Here is a 22739-nt window from a genome sequence, read left to right on the forward strand (position 1 = left end):
TCAAGCAGTTCTCCTGCCTCAGCCTCCTGAGTAGCTGGGACCACAGGCACGTGCCACCAAGCCTGGCTAATTTTTGTATTATTAGTACAGACGGGGTTTCTGTATGTTGGCCAGGCTGGTCACAAACTCCTGACCTCGTGATCCGCCCACCTTGGCCTCCCAAAGTGCTGGGATTACAGGCGTGAGCGACCACACCCAGCCATGAAGATCCTTCTTAAATGAAAAAACTGTTCCTCTGACTTGATGTGAGGCTGTTGGTGAGACTGATAGCTGTGGAGACAGGTCCGTTAGAAACGGACCTAAAACTTTGTTTTCTGGAGTATTTTGATGACCTGCCCTGATCATGTAAGTTTTGCTAAGAAGTCATTAGAGTAATTCCTCTACTGGAAGAAACACCATATGGGGAATTTGGGACCTTCCCTTTTCAAGTTTTACACAAAGGACTCTTCATGGGCGAAAAGTACATGATTCCAGGTCCATTTCTAGAATGGAAGCAGCTGCATCAACCCAACAGCGATTCACATTCCTGAGTTTGAGAGAATCTGATTGTTTCAAGGCTGAAGCCAAAAGCCCAATAAACAATGTTTGTACCTTTATTAATAGTTAGGAATTAGGTGCATCCTGTGGTCAAGCAAACAACTGATGGTGGTCACCAAGTAGTTTAAAACCAAGTAGGACCTCATTTTATCATGTGGGTGTTTTTCATTTTCTTAACGAAGTTTTTATTTTCCTGTGCAATAAATGACAAACTCTGACTTGAAATGCATTTCCTTTAATAAACCAGAATCTAGGGCCGGGCGCGGTGGCTCATGCCTGTAATCCCAGACTTTGGGAGACCGAGGAGGGTGGATCACAAGGTCAGGAGATTGAGACCATCCTGGCTATGGTGAAACCCTGCCTCTACTAAAAATAGAAAAAATTAGCTGGGCATGGTGGCGGGCGCCTGTAGTCCCAGGTACTCGGGAGGCTGAGGCAGGAGAATGGCGTGAATCTGGGAGGCAGAGCTTGCAGTGAGCGGAGATCACACCACTGCACTCCAGCCTGAACGACAAAGCAAGATTCTGTCTCAAAAAAAAAAAAAAAAAAGAAAAGAAAAGAAAAAAGAAACCAGAATCTATAATCCTAAGGTTTTTAACCTGGCTTTCAGAACTTTATGAAGTCCCCAAAATCCTGTGCAACAATTTTGTGTATATGCATCCATGTGTGTTTATGAGGAGATGATTTATAGCTCTCCATACTTTTTCAAAGTGGTTGGATTCCAAAAAATTTTAGAATACACCACTTTGGCCTGGTGTGGTGGCTCACACCTGTAATCCCAGAACTTAGGGATGCTGAGGCAGTAGGATCCACTGAGGTCAGCAGTTTAAGACCAACAACATAGTGAGACCTCCACCTCTACCAAAAAAAAAAAAAAAAGAAATAAAGAATGCTGGGCATGGTGGTGCACACCTGTGGTTCTAGCTGCTCGAGAGGTTGATCACCTGATCCCAATAATTTGAGGCTGTAGTAAGTTAGAATTACACCACCGTACTCCAGCCCGGGCAACAGAGCAAGACCCTCTCTCAAACAAAAAAACCCAAAAAACCATATCACTTAATATACTATTGTTGTTGGTCAAGTATCAGATTTTGTTTAAAAACTAAATATTCTTTTTTTTTTTTTTTTTTTGAGATGGAGTCTCGCTCTGTCGCCCAGGCTGGAGTGCAGTGGCATAGTCTCAGCTCACTGCAAGCTCTGCCTCCTGGGTTCACACCATTCTCCTGCCTCAGCCTCCTGAGTAGCTGGGACTACAGGCGCCTGCCACCACGCTGGGCTAATATTTTGTATTTTTAGTAGAGATGGGGTTTCACCGTGTTAGCCAGGATGGTCTTATCTCCTGACCTCGTGATCCGCCCACCTTGACTTCCCAAAGTGCTGGGATTACAGGTAAATACTCATTTTTAGCAAAGTTGTACAGGCCTACAGCTCTAAGAGTCAGAAATTAAGAAGGCTTAGGACAAAACCCAGCAATCTCCTACCTTACCCTTCTCCACTCTGATCCCTGCTCCTTGGAGGTTACTGTGTTTATGTTTTAGCTCGTTCTTCCAGATTGTGTGAAAGACAGGGAGATGTCCTACTATGGAAGGCAAGGATTCAGGCTGCTTACCTTCCCCGCTCCTCCTGTTGCCCATGTTTTTCTCCCCCATCCTCTCAGTATAATCATTGTGATAGTGAGGCCAGGCACGGTGGCTCGTGACTTATCCCAGATTTTTGGGAGGCCGAGGCGGGCAGATCACTTGAGGCCAGAAGTTGAAGGCCAGCCTGGCCAACACAGTGAAACCCCGTCTCTACTAAAAAATACAAAAATTAGTCAGTTGTAGTGTTGCACACCTGTAGTTCCAGCTACTCAGGAGGATGAGGCACAAGAATTGCTTGAACCTGAGAGGTGGAGGTTGCAGTGATCTGAGATCGCACCATAAGCTGAGATCACACCACTGCACTCCAACCTGGGCAACAGAGGTAGACTCTGTCTCAAAAAAATTTATTGTGATAGTGGGATACATAGTACAATAGTGTATATATTTAGTATTCTTCCTGGTTTTTGGCCCAGAGCTTCTAAAACCCTTGTAATTTCCTGAGTGATAGGAACATCATTGGTTATAATATTTGGTCTTAGGTTTCAAGACCTGACACAAGAGCTTCTAAGACTTTTGGAATCTCTGGGGTGATAGGAGTGTCTTTTGTGTGATAATGAGATGACAGGTGGCTTCGGCCCCTAGACAGGTTCAGGATCAGGGCTGGTTGCCAGAAAGATGAGTCATGAGTATAGAGTTGGACATGTCAGCCCCACCCCTACCTCTGGGAGGGGAGACGAGACAGGCTGGAGATTGAGCTAGTCACGGGTAGCCAATGACTTAATCATGTTGATGTTATGAAAACTCCATAAAACCCTCTAAATACTGGGTTTGGGGAGCTTCTGGTTTGGTGAACTCATTTGGTGCTGGGGAGGTGGCACTTCCAGGGATGGCATGGGAGCCCCGACGTCTCTGCTCCGTGGTGTGCCCTGTGCATCTCTTGCATTTGGCTGTTCCCGTGTTCTCTTCTTTGTAATAAACCAGTAAGAGTAGGTAAGTGCCAAGCACTTTGAGTCTGTCACCTCACTTACTTTTTCAGCAACACTGTGTGGCAGATAATGTCCTCATTTTGCCGGTGATAAAATGAGACTGACGCATTGAGTAACTTGCTCAAGGTCACATAATAAGCGGAATTCAAGCTCTGACTCCGAAGCCTGTGCTTTTAACCAGCATGCTGCATACGTGGCCTCTTTATTTGTTAGGAGTTTCGGTGTCTCTAGGGCCTGACACCAAGTTGACGTTGAGGCCTAGAGCTGTTATAACGGAGCTTTTAGCGGCCCTGCTGAGAACAGAGCCAGCACCTCCGGATTGGCAGGGCAGGGGCTGTTCCTGCTGGGAGCTGCAGGTCACTCCCTGTAGCCCTTGGCTGATCTTGCTCATCCACTCCCTCCCTCATTCAGTAGTTCCTGAGTGCGGCCTCTGTGTGGAGGAGAAGGAGGCAGCCTTCCAGCCCAGGTGGGGCCTGCAGGTACAACACAGGGAGACGCAGCTGTGCACTGAGCTGGCTGTAGGCTGGGACAGCGTGGCTCCAGACGTGGCGATAGAATGCTCTGGGGCTGCAGAGGGAACACGTGCTTGTGAAAGGGAGGAAGGGGCAGGCACCGCAGAGGAGGTGTACTTGAGTTAGACTTTGAGGGAGGAGTTGGATTTCCACAGTGGAACCGAGAAGCTGAGGCTTTCTCAGCAGCTGAAGATTACAGCCAGCCAGCCTCAAATGTTCAGTTTCTCCTGAATTCCCTTTTTTAAGAGAGTGCAGTAAGTTTTCAACAGAGATAAAGCGGTCACCTCCATGTCATTCATGTTCTGCGAATCCTGTGTGTAGTTTTTGATGCTTAGCAGATGGGAGCAACCTGGGCCATAAGAGAAGAGCCTGTGTGTCCACTTGTTTGGACATCAGTCAGGTGTGGCACAGGGCAGTGATCACTGCCTTCCCCTGAGGAACTCAGTTGTACTTTTATGTGGAGAAGACAAAGAAAGGTGTTGTACAGGGGGCAGGAGACATTTCACCTGCAAAGCAAGGCACAAAATACATAGTCTTTGCCCTGCATGAGAAACCTAGCAGAACTGTGTGCTGATTCCCACCCCTGCCTCCCCTGCTGAGAGCGAACCATCCATTGTACCATGGCGGAGGGCATATCTGAAGCCTCTGCAATCGGAGTGATCTGTTACTTGCCCATTGAGCCTTAGGGGCAGCAACCAGATGGGGTGGCTGAAACACAGGCCTTGGCCAGACGTGGTTGGGCATGTTGGTTCTGCCACTGATTGTGAATTACAAAACCTTGGAGAAGTCGTTGTCTTTGTCTGTGCCTCTCATGTAAGATGGGGAACACTGTGGCCATTGCAGAAAAGCAGATAGGTGGAGTGAGTATGGAGTGCTTTGTGTGTGTGTGTCATACGGTGAATGAAATGGCACTGATTGACATTATTGATAGTAATAACAGGTTTAATTCAGGAATAAAACTGGTAAAGTAGGCCAGGTGCAGTGACTCACACCTGTAATTCCAGCACTTTGGGAGGCCAAGGCGGGCGGATCATGAGGTCAGGAGTTTGAGACCAGCCTGGCCAATATGGTGAAACCCCATCTTTACTAAAAATACAAAAATTAGCTGGGTGTGGTGGTAGTCCTGGGTGTGCCTGTCGTCCCAGTTACTTGAGAGACTGAAGCAGGAGAATCGTTTGAACCCGGGAGGTGGAGGTTTCAGTGAGCCGAGATGGTGTCACTGCACTCCAGCCTGGGCTAGAGAGTGAAACTCTGTCTCAAAAAAAAAAAAAAAAAAAAAACCTGGTAAAGTATTTTACCCAGCCTAGGTACATGTGGTAGAGCCGAATGAAAGCTTAGAAAAAGATGACTTGAGAACTAGCCGAGCAGAGGAATCAGGCGGGATGTGTTGTTACTAAGTTAAATTTCCACCTGTTTTCTCCCAGGCCTTGCTGAGTTGTGTACAACAGAGAGGTCAGGTGTTGGGGGCAGTGGACCCGTTGAAGAATGCATTGCTATTATGTGAGGAACATTGGGCTTTGAAAAAGCAGAACTGGATCCACGTTCTTGCCTGGTAACTCTAACTATCATCTAGTTTGTAAAGGGGAATGCAGTTCACTGAAAAATTCTTATGACAGTGGGGAAAGGATTGGGGCGTCTGCATTGGTGTCTGTAATATAGTTCATATGAAAGAGCATTTAGGCTGGAGGGAGATTTTCATCTCTATAACTTTCACAGAACAATTCCATCATGATTTGAAGATTTTTGAGTCAAAACTACATTGTTCTGCTATGTGTTTTGGGGCAAATTTATATATACAATTTGCTTAAATATTTCAGATGATACAAGAATATATGTGTAGCATAAAAAGCTGAAATTTGCATTTCCCCTTCTCTAGAAGTAACCATTGTGAATAGGTAAGTCTGTATTCCGCTATTTTGTGTATTATAAATACACTGTGAATATATGATTGTATATATACATATATGTTACAGAAACACATTTTTAGAGATGGAATATTGCTGTGTTGCCCATGCTAGTCTCAAACTCCTGGGCTCAAGTGATCCTCTCGCCTCAGCCTCCCAAAGTTTTGGAATTACAGGCGTGAGCCACCGTGCCTGGCCTGCATGAATATATTTACTAATTGCTAAGTTACTCTGTTCATTACGTGTTTATTGAACTCCCCCATGTGCCAAGCATTGTTCTGAATACCTTATATGCACGAATTCACTTAACTTTGAGAGCAGCTCTATTATTGTGGCCCTTTTACAGTGAGGAAACGGAACCACAGAGAGGCTGGGGACGTTGTCTAACATCACACAGCCAGCGCTGTTGGAATTGAGGTTTGAACCCAGACAGCTGGCTTCAGATCTCTTAGCTGTTATCATAGATGGCACACCCAAACCTTAGGGCCGCCTCCCAAGCCTTGCCTGAGCTCTGCCTGAGCTCTGCGAGAGCCATATATGTGAGGTTTCTTTCCTCTTTAAGAACACAAGTTTTGGAATTGTCCCAGACGCTGGTAGGACCTCTTGAGGACCAAAAAACAGGGATTCTTCAAGCCTGCCCCAAGGCCAGAACTCTGATTTAGCTACTTGGAAGGTAGACGTGGAAGAGAGTAATTTTGCCAGAACAAAAAGTCAGGATGGCTGGGCTGACTCAGCCAGATGCAGTGGCTCATGCCTGTAATCCCAGCACTTTGGGAGGCCGAGGCAGGTGGATCGCCTGAGGTCAGGAGTTCGAGAGCAGCCTGGCCAACAAGTTGAAACTTCGTCTCTATTAAAAATATAAAAATTAGCTGGGTGTGGTGGTGGGTGCCTGTAATCTCAGGTACTTGGGAGGCTGAGGCAGGAGAATTGTTTGAACCTGGGAGGCAGAGGTGGCAGTGAGGTGAGATTGCACCATTGCACTCCAGCTTGGGTGACAGAGTGAGACTCCATCTCAAAAAAAAAAAAAAAAAAAAAGGGAAGGAGAATGGCTGGGCTGTCTCATCCTAGGGAAGAGACCCTACAGCAGCCGTAGGACCTTGGCCACTTGGGTGGCCTGCAAAACCACACTAAACAGTCTGCAGAAACTGCCGGGCGCGGTGGCTCAAGCCTGTAATCCCAGCACTTTGGGAGGCCGAGACGGGTGGATCACGAGGTCAGGAGATCGAGACCATCCTGGCTGACATGGTGAAACCCCGTCTCTACTTTAAAAATACAAAAAACTAGCCGGGCGAGGTGGCGGGCGCCTATAGTCCCAGCTACTCGGGAGGCTGAGGCAGGAGAATGGCGTGAACCCGGGAGGCGGAGCTTGCAGTGAGCTGAGATCCGGCCACTGCACTCCAGCCTGGGCGGCAGAGCGAGACTCTGTCTCAACAACAACAAAAAAAAAAACAAAAAAACAGTCTGCAGAAACCACACTAAACAGTCCACGTCCTGGAGCCTGGCCACCCCATTTGCTTCTCTTCTCCTTGGGTAGAGGGTGTGGGGAGATTTCTACCCTGGAGGCTGAGCAGTGCAGCTTCTAACCAGGGTAGGCATTTGTCTGTCCCTGGGAATACAGACAGCATTCTCATAAGCAGCCCAAATCCTCCTGAACAGCTTTTTGTAGGGTGGGGCAGGGCAGGGCAGAGGGTCATTTTGACTCATAGGTACCATTTCCACTTTCACTGCTGATAACTGTGTTACAGATTAAAGTTTTGTTTTTGATACTGAAGAGGATTTAAGAGAGTGAGGTATTATGGCACATCTGAGTCTGCTAAAATAGAACCACGGGGTAGTGTAGGAAAATCTCTTCTAAATTATGGATCATATATGGTGAACGTTAGAAGCCATGTGTACCTAAGTTGAAAAATCAAAACGTGGCTTGTATTTGGGCGACCCGGGTAAGTCTGGATCCCACTGCGCCTTGTGTGAACACAAGATGCTGAGGTGTAGGGATCAACAGGCTTTTTCTGGACATCTTGCGCTTCTCCCTTGGGGTAAAGTGGGGTGGCAGTAGGAGCACACAGCTGTTGGGTCCCTAATATTTGTCAGCTGTTTTACATGTGGGATTCCATTTAATGCAATCTTGGAAGTAAAATTATTTTATTGAAGATGAAGATAGAGGCTTAGACAAGTTAAGGAAATTGTTCAAGGTCACGTCATTTGTTTTGTTGTTGTTGTTGTTGTTCGTTTTTGTTTGTTTGTTTGTTTTTGAGACAGAGTTTTGCTCTTCTTGTCCAGGCTGGAGTGCAATGGTGTGATCTCGGCTCACCACAACCTCTGCTTCCCAGGTTCAAGTGATTCTCCTGCCTCAGCCTCCCGAGTAGCTGGGATGACAGGCATGCGCCACCACACCAGGCTGATTTCATATTTTTAGTAGGGACGGGGTTTTTCCATGTTGGTTAGGCTGGTCTTGAACTCCCAACCTTGGGTGATCTGCCCAACTCGGCCTCCCAAGGTGCTGGGATTACAGGTGTGAGCCACCACGCATGGCCAAGGCCATGTAATTTGTTAAGTGGGAAGATGAAGTACTTGATGAACTCAGAAGTTTGACTTCAAGGCCCTTGATCTTTCCATAACACGTGGTTCCTTCCCTGGTTGGTGGGGAGTGACTGAAGAACTCAAGGAAGCTGTGTTTTGTGGAAAGAGGACCTGAGGGGTGTATGGTCTTTCCAGGCTTGGAATTGCCATGCTGGGCTTCTGAATTGTATAGCTTGGCCATATAGAGAGAAGCCCCTCATTGAAGACTTATTCTTCGAGGGAAACAAAGGAAGGACGCCCACATGAGACAGGCAGAGGCAACTTTCTCAGTGCTGCTGTGGCAAGGGAGTCAGCACTGTCACTTGCGTGTGGCAGAGACTGACATGCAAGTGAGTGGCGGATGAGGAGTGGGGAAGCTTCAGGATGGAAAAGAACGACTCCCAGTGGAGGCTGTTGTGGGGGCTGGAGGCGGCTGTGCAGAAGTGGGGTGTCCTATGTGATTGGTTAGGGGCGTATTTGGCTTTGTCTGAATTATCCTAACTGGAAATAGGGGCCAAAATTAGGGTGGCTGTCAGTTTTGAGTCAAGTCCTGGCCACGTGGGACAGAGTTGTGGTATAGTTTCTGGGTTGTGGAGAGAGAGCAGTCTGGCTTCCTGTCTGATGTGCTAGCCTGGCTGGCCTCCTGGCTGTTTACTGTAGATAGGGGATTGGTTTCCTGGGTGGGCAGCTACCGGTTGTGGTCTGAGTTCTGTCTTTATACATATGATCAGGCATGGTCTGTTTGTATATTCAGTCCCTCATTTTTCTTGTCAGTAAATATATCAAATGACAAATTGGATACATTGAGAACTTTTTAGATGTCTGCGTCCCCTGGAGGAAGTTTTCACGTTCACATTTAACCAGAATGAATATAAACAATTGGGCCATTTATCTTGAAGATGTAAAATAGGAAATCTTCAACAATACTACCTCGGCGCCATTGCCTGTCTGTCCATCGTTAGGGAATGTGTTTTTATCCCCCGCCGGCTCATCGTCCACCAGTTTGTGGTTGATCCACTTCTCTATACGTCTTGTCTTGTGTGCATCTCATTGTTTGCTAGTGTTAGCTTTCCCCTTCGTCAGTGTAGTTTATTTGTGTAGCCTCTGTTGGTAGGAAGTTATTTGTGGAATTTGTGAATGGAAGGGACCTTGGAGGTCTGCTAGATCAGCCCAGTGATTTTCAAGATAAACGGAAATACAGGGAAATGTTCCAGCTTCTTTGGTGGCAAAACCAGGAATAGAAAGCAGTGTTCTTTGTGCCACAATGTCATTGGAAGACAACTCAATGTGGGCCTATTGGAAGATAACTCAATGTGGGCCTAAATTGTAGAGTAACTAACTTTCATGTATGTCTGCTTCTGACTCTTGTTATCAGACATTTTAAATTGACCTTAATGTATTAGCAGAAATATGAAAATTCCTGACTTGTTTACATATAAGGTACTTCTTCGCCTACTCATTTGGTTGCTTTTTTCAACAGGATTGAAAAGACATCGTTATAAACTGAATGTTTATGTCTCCTCCAGATTCTTGTACTGGAGCCCTAACTGCCAGTGTGATGGTATTAGGGGATAGGACCTTTGAGAGGTGATTAGGGTTAGATGAGGTCATGAGCATGGTCCCTGGTCTGACAGGATTAGTGCTCTTAGAAGAAGAGAAACAAGGCTGGGTGTGGTGGCTCACACCTGTAATCCTAGCACTTTGGGAGGCCGAGGTGGGCAGATCAGGATGTCAGGAGATTGAGACCATCCTGAAACCGTTTCTACTAAAAATACAAAAATTAGTTGGGTGTGGTGGCACGTGCCTGTAATCCCAGCTACTCAGGAGGCTGAGTCAGGAGAGTTGCTTGAACCAGGGAGTCGGAGGTTGCAGTGAGTTGAGATTGTGTCACTGCACTCCAGCCTGGTGACAGAGTGAGACTCTGTCTCAAAAAAAAAAAAAAAAAAAAAAAAAGAGAAAGCAGAGAGCTCCCACTGCCCTGGTGTGAGGAAACAAGAAGAAAGGTGGCTATCTGCAAGCCAGGAAGAGGTCCCTGTCCCAGAACTGAGTTGGCTGACACCTTGATCTTGGACTTCCAGCCTCCAGAGCTGTGAGAAATAAACTAATGTTTAAACCACACAGTTTTTACATTTTTTAATGGTATTTGCCTATAGTATTTTTATGGTGTTTTTTATGGTATTTGCCTATAGTATTATGGCCATCTGATTTGACTGATACAGAGATGGTTCCAGAATACTGTAGCCTGTATCTAAGTTGGTGATGCCATGAAAATAAATGTGGTAGTTTATTCCTTTATATAAAGATAGGGCTGTGAGCCCAGGGCCTTTGCTCGTGTCTTAGTTGAGTCTTGTCTTCTTATAATAGCTTCCTAATTTCTCTTTTCCCCCTCTAATTTATATTATATATCTGGATTAAATAATATATGGTATGATTTTATACTTTATGTCTATACAACCTTTAATGATTTTATTTCATTTCTTTTATTTTTGAGACATGCCCTTGCTCTGTTGCTCAGGCTGGAATGCAGCAACAGAATCACAGCTCACGGTAACCCTAAATTCCTGGGCTCAAGTGATCCTCCGGCCTCAGCCTCCTGAGTAGCTGGGATTACAGGTGTGCTATCCTGCCTAGCTAATTTTTAAATTTTTTGTAAGGACAGAGTCTTGCTGTGTTGTCCAGAGTGGTTTCAAACTCCTGGCCTCAAGCAGTCCTCTCGCCTCAGCCTCTCAAAGCACTGGATTAGAAGCATGAACCGCCGCACCCGGCCCAGTGATTTTTCGTTGTTAAGATCAAGGAGGGCTTCCCTGGCTTGGCATTCAAGGCTCATGATCTGGGCGTGATATGCAAGTTGGGTTTCAGTGTTTCTGTTCCCGCCATCAGCCTTGCATTCCAACTTGTTGCCTAAGCCCTGTTCTGAAGCCCAGCCTGAGAGCTGCATTTAGAATTTATACCTTCTCATTTCTTCATTTTCTTTGCCTATGTTCTTATCTCCATCTGGGACATCATCTTCACCTGTGTTCTTATTTCCGTCTGGGACATCGTCTTTGCCTATGTTCTTATCTCCACCTGGGACATCGTCTTCGCCTATGTTCTTATCTCCATCTGGGACATCATCTCCACACTTCTGCCTCTTTAAATCTTCTCCATCCTTCAAGACTTGAAATACTCACTTCCTTTACATGATCCCCGCTCTGATATCCAAGCTAGAATTAATCTTTCTTCCTTTGAACTCTGATAGTGATTAATGTTTTTCATCCTTTAATTATGCAGCAGTCCTGTGTGTTAGATATTATTATTTCCCCAGTTTTTCATAGTTACTCTGAAAATATTTACTGTAGTCATATATTTTGAGTATGTAATATGAGCGACATTCAAAAGGTCCTGGAGAGTGAAAGGCAGTCCTACTCCCATCACTGTTCTGTGACCACTGTTGACAGTTTTGTTTGTTTGTTTGCTTGTTTGTTTTTCCAAGATGGAGTCTTGCTCTGTCACCAGGCTGGCGTGATCTCAGCTCACTGCAACCTCCACCTCCTGGGTTCAAGCGATTCTCCTGCCTCAACCTCCTGAGTAGCTGGGACTACAAGCGCACGCCACTGTGCCCAGATTATTTTTGCATTTTTAGTAGAGACGGGGTTTCACCGTGTTGGCCAGGATGGTCTGGATATCTTGGCCTCGTGATCCACCTGCCTCAGCCTCTCAAAGTGCTGGGATTACACACGTGAGCGACTGCGCCCAGTCTATGTATCTTCTTTTTAAAAACACAGATGTTGGCATAAGATAAACAGTGTTCTTCACCAGTTCCCCACTGGTAAATATTTAGGTTATTCCCAACCGTTTGGATTAATCAATGCTGAGTTGTACGTAATTCTTGCATATTTGCGTCAATATACTCATAGGATGCATTGCTAGAAATGGAATTGTGGGATCCAGGGTTCTGCGCATTTTAAATGTTGATGGGTGTTGCTCGATTCCCTTCTGTTAGGGCCATACCGTTATCTCACTGTCAATGTGTAAGGACGTCTATTTCTATTTCCTTGCCAACAGTTTCTTCTGACATCACACACACACATAAAAATAGCCCTTTGTTCCAAAAACATGGACATTTTACGTTTCTACTTAAAGTGTGCGCACACTGACTGAAGCTCTGTGTTGCAGTGATATGTGCTGCTAGGATTGTGGCTCTGTTTTGAATTTGCTAGCCAGGCTATGGCTTTCCACTCAGGTATTTTTTGTTTTGTTCATGTTGTTGCTGCCGTTGGGCCCGGGTAACCTGTGTGAATTTCCTTCTACTGCCCAGCCAGATTTCCTTTCCAGTGGACGTGATTAGTGTCTCATCTGGCTGCCCTGTTTCCTGGTGATCTGGGCTGAGTGGCTCCATGAGAAGTTGCACCCATCTTCTCCAGTAGTGCGTCTTTTCACAGCAAGCAAAACATTTTCTCCACGTTTCTAGCGGGACAGGCACTAGCTCTTTTCTGGGCATCAGGAGACCTGGCTTTGTTCTGGTTCAAGCAACAGCTGGTGAGTTACCAAAGACAAGTCGCATCTGGCCCCTGGTCCTTTGCTTTATAAGTAGAATCACAGTCCGAGTGGGCATCACTGCCCTGGTCTCTATGTGGTGCTGAGTGTTGTGGGGATGATGGCTAAGTGTCCGGGTGCATTTCCACCACTAGGGGATTACAGGCCAGCCAAAGACACAGGAGGAAAGCTAACAGCCCTGGGCAGGTACACACAAGGAGAGGAGCCTGGGCAACAGCGTGAGACTCCGTCTCAAAAAAAAAAAAAAAAAAAAAAAAAAAGGGGTGGTTCCAAGCTCCTTGGTGTGATTGATGTGATCACAATAAGTCTTTTATCTCTAAGTCTTGGGCCATTGGACCAAGAGAAGAGAGAGCTGGTGTTGAGTTGTAGTGAGAGGTGCGTGGTTCGTGAGCCTGCTGAGCCTGGCTGGGACTCAATTCCATTGAGTCCCATTCCATTTTACCTTCTGTTTCCACCTTTTTCGTGCTCCTGCTTGTTTCTCCAGAAAAAAATGCAATAAATTCCTTTCAAAAACTTTACAAAAGCCATAGATGCTTATTGAAAATAGTTCAAATGATTTGGAAGACAGAAAGATAGTGAATGTTTTTCTCCTGTGTGTTTGGATGAATGTGTCTTTGGCGTAGTCACTATTAACACTGGGTGTATTTCCTTCCAGATCTTTTCCAGTGTACCTACAAATATACATGTACACATTGTAAAAAACAAAATAGTACCTGATAAACATTGAGTTCCCCTACTCCCACTCCGCAGTCTACCTGGACATCCTTTCATGGTGATACGATGAGACTTGATCGACTCCTTTTGTTCGCTGGAGTGGCAGGTAATAATAGCTATAGATAACTCACCTTCAGTGGGCATTTACCATGTGACAGGGTCTGTGCTCCAGGCAGGCTACATGAAGTGGGTCTTAAGGCTTTTTACTACAATGCTATGGGTGAACACAGTAATTGTTAACATTTTGCAAATGATAGAATTGCAGTAGAGAGAAGCAAAGCTGCTTGCTCAAACTCATGGCATGATTCCTGAGAGACAGAGAGAGAACACTTTTAAAACAATTGTTGTTATAGTCAGGTGATTTATGATCATTCAAGAAATAGTGCATTCAGCGAATACATTTCAGGGTCTGGTACAGTCTGGGAGCTGGTCCTGGAAATGCACTGGGCTAGAGGTAAGGGAGCGGTCCATTGGCCTTGGAACCCTAGTGCAAGGAGGGAGGTCCCGGGGAGAGGGGTCATGGAGAGGAGGTCTCTGAACAAACCTTGCAACATCCATTTCGGCTGAGTCTGGTCCGAGGTCTGGGTCTTGACATGTACACTTTTCAGAGATACTTGGTTTTGATTTTTATCATGGCTCACCTGAGCAGCCATGGTTTCAAACTGCCTGGAGATGTGGTCTGGCAGGCCAGTGCTCTGCCCATCCTTCCCGCTCCTGCAGGAGGGGAGTCATCCTGGACTAGAGGGCTTCGCCTGTAATCAGCTATCTCATAATAAGTGGATTTGATGCTGGTTTCGCTAGGTCAGGAAATTTCCCATTTGGAAGGAAAACTGATACTTGTTTTTGGGTTTTGCTGAGGAGCCACAGGGTTTAGAGCAGGGACTGGAAGTTTGTTGAGACACATGTGAGTGCACTCAAACATCTTCCATGAGACGTGGAAATGAAGACAGTGTTCCAGAGAGGTCCCTGGCTTTGGGATATAAATATTTCTGTAACAGAATGGCACTGGATGTCTGCTGTATTTTTTTCTCTGCTATTTTGGCAAGTTTTACCTGGGTGTGTGTCTCCTGTACAGAAGGTATGACATCCGTTTTTGCCACCAAGGGTTTACAGCGGTTGGTCCCTCCTATGTGGGTCACTTTTGTGCCGTGGTTTCTTTGGGGAAATTGTAGGTCTCCTACCCAAAGCACATTGCCCATTTCAAGGTGTTCCTGGTTTCTGAACACCTGTGGCAGTGCCTTCCCTGTAGGTGAAGCCAGCGCAGAAAGTACCCCTCCCCAGGAGGTGGGGACTGGTGATTGCCTGAGTGAGGAGGCTGGGGATGAGCCCTGGACTAGAACTTGTGACCGGCTGCTTTTCCTTCCCCTCCTCTCCCTCCTATTTTGCCACCACCCCCTCTTTATAAAATTTATTAAAAATTAAGCAACTATTTTGGTTTCCTTTATTCGCTATTCCTTGCTAATCGCATGCAGAGTGAGCCTGGGACAGTGGAAAGGAAAGTTGTATTTGGCTTCAGATGATCCTTCCAGCCCCGCATTGAGGGGCTTCCGCCAGGCGGCATTGTCAAGTGGCGTTGTGGAGGTTCTCCTTTCAGTCCTCAGCGTTAACCAGCAGAGGCAGGTGGTACTTATTCCTGGTTAATGTTGAGGAAGTTGAGCTCAAAGTGGCTAAGGGAACTTCCCAAAGTCACATAGGAAGTAGCAGAGTAGAACCAAACACAGATTGTCTCTGAATCAGGCAGGTCGTCCGATTCCAAAATGGACTCTTAATTTTTGGAGGTCAAAAAGCTGAACAGGGTCAGGAGATCGAGACCATCCTGGCTAACATGGTGAAACCCCGTCTCTACTAAAAAATACAAAAAAAACTAGCCGGGCGAGGGGGCGGGCGCCTGTAGTCCCAGCTACTCAGGAGGCTGAGGCAGGAGAACGGCGTAAACCCGGGAGGCGGAGCTTGCAGTGAGCTGAGATCCCGCCACTGCACTCCAGCCTGGGAGACAGAGCGAAACTCCGCCTCAAAAAAAAAAAAAAAAAAAAAAAAAAAAAAAAAAAAAAGCTGAACAGACACAGATATTTCTCTCTCTCTCTTTCTTTCTTTCTTTCTTTCTTTCTTTCTTTCTTTCTTTCTTTCTTTCTTTCCTTTCTTTTTTTTTTTTTTTTTTTTTTTTGCTAGGGTTTTGCTATGCTGCCTAGGCCAGTCTAGGCTCAAGCTGTCCTCCTGCCTTAGCATTCTGAGTGCTGGGCTTACAGGTTTGTGTCACCACACCCAACAGAGCAGACATTTCTTGAAGGAAGACATACAAATGGCCAAAAAATATGTGAAAAAAATGCTCAGTATCGCTTATAATCAGAGAAATGCAAATCAAAACCGCAGTGAGGCATCATCTCATCTGTTAGGATGGGTATTATCGAAAAGACAAAAAATAACAAGTGCTGGCGAGGATATGGAGAAAAGGGAGCGCTTACACACTGTAGGGGGGTGTAAACTAGAGCAGCTGGGTGAGGGGCGCACGCTGACATCCCAGCACTTTGGGAGGCCGAGGCGGGCAGATCACCTGATGTCAGGAGTTTGAAACCAGCCTGGCCAACATGGTGAACCCCGTCTCTACTAAAAACACAAAACTTAGCTGGGAGCGGTGGATCACACCTGTAATCCCAGCACTGTTGGGCAACTGAGGTGGGCGGGTCACTTGAGGCCAGGAGTTCAAGACCAGCCTGGCCAACGTGGTGAAACCCCATCTCTACTAAAAAATACAAAAATTTGCCAGGTGCAGTGGCGGTTGTCCGTAATCCCAGCTACTCGGGAGGCCAAGGCATGAGAACCACTGGAACCCGGGAAGCGGATGCTACAGTAAGCAAGCCAAGATTGCACCACTGTACTCCAGCCTGGGCAACAGTGAGACTCTGTCTCAAAGAGAAAAAAGAATAAGAGTGAGTAAGCTAGGGCACCCACTATGGCAAAGAGTATGGAGGTTTCTCAGAAAACTGCAAATGAAATTACAGTGTGATCCAGCAGTCCCACAACAGTGTAGATACCCAAAGAAAAGGAAATCATTGTCGAAGGGGCATCTGCACCTCTGTGTTTCCTGCAGCACTGTTCACCATAGCCAAGATATGGAATCAGCCTCGGTGTCCAACAGCAGATGATGGATAGAGAAAATGTGGTCTTTATACACAGTGGAGTACTATTCAGCCATAACACAGGATGAAGTCCTGTTATTCTCAGCAACGTGGATGGAACTGGAAGATATTATGAAATAAGCCAGGGACAGAAAGTTACACAGCCCATGTTCTCTTATGTGGAAGGCAAAAGAGAGTGGATCTCATGAAAGTTGAAAGTAGACAGAGGATCCTAGAGGGTGAGAAGGGTGGGGGAAGAGGGAGATAGGGAGAAATTTGTTAAAGGATACAAAATTATAGCTGGATAGGAATAAGTTCTAGTGTTCTATAACATAGGATGACTATAGTTAACAAGAATATATAGTTTCAGGCTGGGCGCAGTGGCTCATGCCTGTAATCCTAGCACTTTGGGAGGCTGAGGTGGGTGGATCACCTGAGGTCAGGAGTTTGAGACCAGCCTGGCCAACGTGGTAAAACCCCATGTCTACTAAAAATACAAAAATTAGCCGGGCATAGTGGTGGGTGCCTGTAACCCCAGCTCAGGGAGGCCGAGGCAGGAGAATAGCTTGAACCTAGGAAGCAGACGTTGCAGTGAGCTGAGATCACACCACTGCACTCCAGCCTGGGCAACAGAGCAAGACTTTGTCTCAAAAGAAAAAATATATATATATATCTATATATATAGAGATATATATATAGTTTCAGATAATTGGAGGAAGGGTATTGAACGTTACCAACACAAAGAAATGATAAATGTTTGAGATGGTGGATATGCTAATTACACTGATCACATACATTACATGTATTATAACATCACTATGTGTACTCTATACGTATGTACGGCACACAATTATGTGTCAATTAAAAAAGAAAAAGCTGAACTTAGATTGGAATGGCTATGAAGTAGCTAGCTTTTTCATATTTTTGATATAGACCCTAGGCATTTATTTTGAGTTAACTACCCTTGGCTTCAGAAAATGTTTAGTATTTGAATTTTAGCCTTGCATTTTATAATACAGAGAAGTAAAACTGTAGGCTTGCTTTAGATACAGTCACAGGGGTTTGCTGTGATGACTTTTTTATGTAATAAGGGGGAAATATACCTCAATTAATAGGCATACATGCTCATTTTTCTCCCTCATACACATTTTTAGTTGTTGTCCAGACATTGTGATACTTATGTAAACAGTATGCGATATCTTAGGTCGGAATCAGAATTTTAAGTTAAGAATACTTATATATTTTTCAAGCTTTCAAACTGGACATTTTACATGTCCATTATATAACTGTAATTAAATTTTCAAAAAAACAATACCTGTCTTTAATATGGGTGATGCTCTAGCTTTTTTTTTTGTTTGTTTGTTTGTTTTTTTTTGGAGACAGTGTCTCACTTTCTCCCAGGCTGGAGTGTAGTGATGCGATCATGGCTCACTGCAGCCTCAGCCTCATAGGCTGCAGAGATCCTCCCACCTCAGCCTCCCAAGTAGCTGGGACTGCAGGTGTACAATACCATGCCCAGCTAATGTTTAAAATTTTTTGCAGAGACAGGGCCTCCCTCTGTTGCTCAGGCTGGTCTGGAATTCCTGGGTTCAAGTGATTCTCCTGCTTCATCCTCCCAACGTGTTGTGATTACAGTCATGTGCCACTGCCTGGCCCCATATAAGTGGGATGATGACTTTAGTCTAGGAGTTCCACACCAGCCTGGGTAACATGGCTCAAGACCCCGTCTCTACAAAAACTAAAAAAAATTAACTGGTCATGGTGACACCTGCCTGTGGTCCCAGCTACTCCAGGAGGCTGAGGCAGGAGGATAACTTGAGCCCAGGAGTCAAGGCTGCAGTGAGCTCTGATCCTGTCATTGCATTCCAGCCTGGGTGACAGAGTGAGACCTTGTGTCTTAAAAAAGTTACTGGCTACCTGATTATTCATAGGAAAAAAACCTGAACTCTGATCTAAACCTCATACCTCGCACAAAAATTAACTCACAATGGATTATGGACTAAAATGTAAAATGCAAAATAAAGATGAAAAGAGGAGCGAGAGACTGGGAGAAACTATTTGCAAACCACATGTCTGATAAAGGACTCATATCTATAATATATTTAAAACTATCAAAATTCAGCAGTGAAACCAAATCATCTACTTTGAAAATGAATAAAAGACCTGAAGAGACATTTCAGATAACATATAAGCACATGAAAATTTGTTCAACATCATGAGCCATCAGAAAAAGGCACACTAAAGCCACGTCACTATACACCTATCAGAAAGCCTAAAATAAAAAGTAGTAACAAGGCCAATGCTGGTGAGGATGCGGGGAAACGGGATCACTCACACTTGGCTGGTGGGAATGGAAGATGGTACAGCCATTCTGGAAAACAGCTTGACAGTTACTTAAAAAACTAAATGTGCAATTGCCATAGGATGCAGCACTCACATTCATGGGCAGTTATCCCAGAGAAATGAAGACTTATGTTCACACAAAAGCCTTTATGTATCTGTTCATAGCAGCATTGTTTATGAAGGCTAGAAACTGGAAACAGCCCGGAGACTGCTCGGCAGGTGAATGGTTAAACAAACTGGTGCACCCAGGCCCCAGATACCACTCTGCAGTAGTTAATGACATCCGTGTTCATCAGTCTTTCAAACTAGAAACCACCATCATGCTTAATCCCCTTTATTCCATCCTGGGTCTGAGTGGATTTCATTTTGCATTTCTTTCCAATGCATTTTCCCTCTGTCCTTTCTAGTTGCACCTCATGCCTCATTTGAACTGTTGTAAGAGCCACCGAATTGTTTCTCTGCCTCATCATGGAATCCTTTCCACACTTCATGCCCCGCATTGCCATTGGAACAATCTTTCCAAAACATGAACAAACTAACTTAAAAGAAATATCCCAGGTAGCCTTCCAAATAAGTATAAGCTTTCTGTTAGAAGTTTGACTTCTTGTCTATAGGGAACCCCAGGACTGTAGAGAGACAGATTTGCTGTCTGCATTTTAAGATCAGGCAGAAATCCCTGGAGGGGCCCATGTGGAACAGTGGCACAAATACTGGTTCTAGAATCAGAAGCCCTCATATCCTGGTTCTAACACTAGCTGGATGTTCTTGGGAAAGTTTTGGTTTCATAACCTCAGAAACTCCATTTCTTAAGAAATGGAGATGAGGAAGCATACTGAAGGGATCACATAAGGCTGCTGGGAGGAGCGGATGAGGGGCTTGGTGAACATGCTGTGTAATCCATGAAGCACGTCGTATGTGTGAGAAGTGGAGCTGTGTGAATAGCGGTTCTGGAATCATTGTATGAAAACGATGGAAAGCACATTCGTAGTTCTGCCTGATGATACCACTGGGCACCTGTGTTGTACATGCCTGCAACATGGGTGAGGCCCGAGTCAGTACAACTCCCAGTTTGGTTTTCATGCAGTTAGAAAGGCCCGAGAGGACCCTTCCCCCCTCCAGCTGTAGGAAGGAGGTGGCTGTCTCCTGCCTATATTTGGTGGGATTGTCTGTGGCTCCTTAGGGACAGGAATGCAGGGAGTGGGGGAAGAAAGCCGGCCTGACTGCTCGCTAGTCAGCCTTCCCCAGGGAGGCGTGGAGGATTCATTTCGTGGTAACTTGCCAAGTCTTTCTTAACCCATCTTTTAGAAATGACCAGCATGACAAGTAAAAGACCCGTTCGAGACAGATGGGCTGTGTGTCCCCTGCGTTTATGGCTTTGTGGCCTCAGAGCTGCCAGAACTCAATAGATTTCTGGGGAATGCTGTGTCAGCCAAGGGGCTGAAAATAGTGAGAGGAAGAAAATTCCCCCTCGCTGCTCTGGTCCGGGAGTGATTACTAAGGAGAGCAGCATGGAGGGTCCAGCCGTGGGGTTCCTCTCAAGCACGCCCTCACCGCAGTGGGAATGCGGTTCTCAACCTCCCTAGGCCTCCGTGATTTTCATCTGTCACATAGTCACCTCCAGCAGGGATGTCTATGGTGATGAGATGAGGGAGCATCATAGCACATGTGGCACTTAGTACGCTTGCGGTGAGTGGACGCTGGCGTCAGTGGAACAGGAGACTGGGCGCTGCGTGTGGACGCACTCACGTGCTGCTGGCATGGGTGGACAGAGGAGAGAGGGACGCTCTGCAGTTCTCCTTTTGGTCTGTCACCCCCGCTGTTGTGAACAGAATCCGTGAGTGTATTCTGTTGCCCTAGTTAACTTGGTAGGCTGATTGCTCAACTTTCTGCTTCCACCTTTGATTTCTTAAGAATAGGAAAAGGAATATTTCAGTTACTTTTCAGGTTGATGGCATACATTCCTTGATATCACCTTAATGCTTTTTAATTTCTATGTATTTTGGATGCTGGAGCTTCCCTGACATCTGTGTTTTTATGCCTCACCCTCTCGTGTAACTGTTGGCCACACCAGGACCAGAGAGAAGTGACCAGAGCGATTGGTAGCAGGGCTAGGACTGGTATTTCCCAGCCTTTTGCCACCCAGCAGGCTCTGTTTTCTGTATTGCACTGCTCTTCCCTATTTCGACCCCTGTTAGGACAGTGGATGTGAAATGTAGCTGGGCGCTTTTGGGGGTGTGCTAGGAGTGTGGCAGATGCCTCAGACTGGCATTTTCCCCTGATTCTGAATTCTCATGACTCAAAGTCAGTCTCTAGGCTACTGACCAGGAAGATACAGGAAGTTGTTTAGTGTGGCAAACTATGCCAGGGCATTTTTTTCACCCGGCAATTTATTTGGTTTGGACTGGAATAAATCTTTGATATTGATTTCTTTGCCAATATTATTAGGGAGTGGGGCCTGACTTGTTAACTTAGCCCAGTTCATAGTGCTTAGAATCTCAGTGAGTGCGTGTTGAACTGAGCAGAAGTGTGAGAGCCACTTGGACAGTGGTTTGCAAACCTAGCTGCATCTGGAGGGTTGTTAAAAAAGCATGCGTGCTTACTCCAGACCAGTTGAAATAGAATCTGCAGGAATGGAGCCTGCGCAGCTATAGTGCTGTTAAAAACCCCCAGGTGGTTCTGATATACCGTAAAGGTTGAGATCCACTGATCCACAGTGAATTGGAGTCCTGGATCATAAACATGCCTTATGCTTTCACCAGCTTATAATGGTTCTTGTGCTTTAGAACTGTGAAAAAAAGTGTTATGCAAACAAATGTGGAAATAGCCTAAATGCCACATCCTGTTACTACCTGCCATGAAGTATATTTACCAGTTATTCACTCTATTCTGATCTCTACCCATTCCACCTTTTCTTCATGGAACAATAATTTGACAGTTGGTTAGGCAGAACCAGAGTAAGTCTAGTTTGATTCGTGGGAAACGATTTTGGGTATGAAGTGCTCTTTAGGCATTTATTGAACTCTCGTTTGTACCACCGCTGTGGTGGACAGTTTATAAATATTACTTCTTTAAACAAGGCCTATGGATTCAGGCTGCCTGGGTTTTGCTAACTAGCTGTGTCATTTGGGCAAGTTTTTAAGCTTATATAAACCTGACTTTCATCTATGAAATGGGATGACAAGGGGTCATTATCATCTCACAGGATCGTGCAAATGTGTGTGTAAAGTGCTTAGTTTGGTGCCTAACACATAGTAACTACTCAGTAAACTTATTATTACATCATCATCATATTCAAATGTAAATATTAAGAGCTAATAAATTTGTAAAAGGTAGTATACCCTTACCCCTTGAACCAAAGACTACTTTAGTTTTAAGTGTTTGGGATAATTTATCACTTAAATATTGGCCTCTTGAATACCTTGAATTTAAATTGAACATAGCCAGAGGATTTCATAATTGGACCGTTGCCTCTGGAAGTTGGAGCTTTGTTTTTTGGTTTCACTTCGTACACTAAGCATGTGGCTGTGCGCACCTTTCTGGTGACTTCTGGTACTGGGGAATCAAAGCTTCATTCGCTTCTTTGGAGGAGATGATCTTACGCTATACGAAGCACTCAGACTTTGTTAACTATGTACCATCCAGACAAGACCAGGTGCTTCCCATGGCACCCTGTCCTTTTCTTAGCTCTCTCATCAATCTAGCCTGTTCCTTCTATTCCTCTTTATACTAGAACTTCTCTTTGAACAAGGAATGTTGTTTTGTCAGTGCTAGGTCCCCAGCAGTTAGTAATGCCCAGCACATACTAGGTGCCTCCTGAATGTTAATAGGTGATAATCTAGCAGAACACAAGATGAATCCGCAGGTTGAGATTTAAGCTGTGTGGTATGAACGCTGCATTGGCAGACTTACTGAATCAATTTTGTTAATACAAGTTTAAAATGTCTTAGTATCT

Source organism: Macaca fascicularis, chromosome 8 (genome assembly GCF_037993035.2).
Source record: "Macaca fascicularis isolate 582-1 chromosome 8, T2T-MFA8v1.1".
Lineage (NCBI taxonomy): Eukaryota > Metazoa > Chordata > Mammalia > Primates > Cercopithecidae > Macaca > Macaca fascicularis.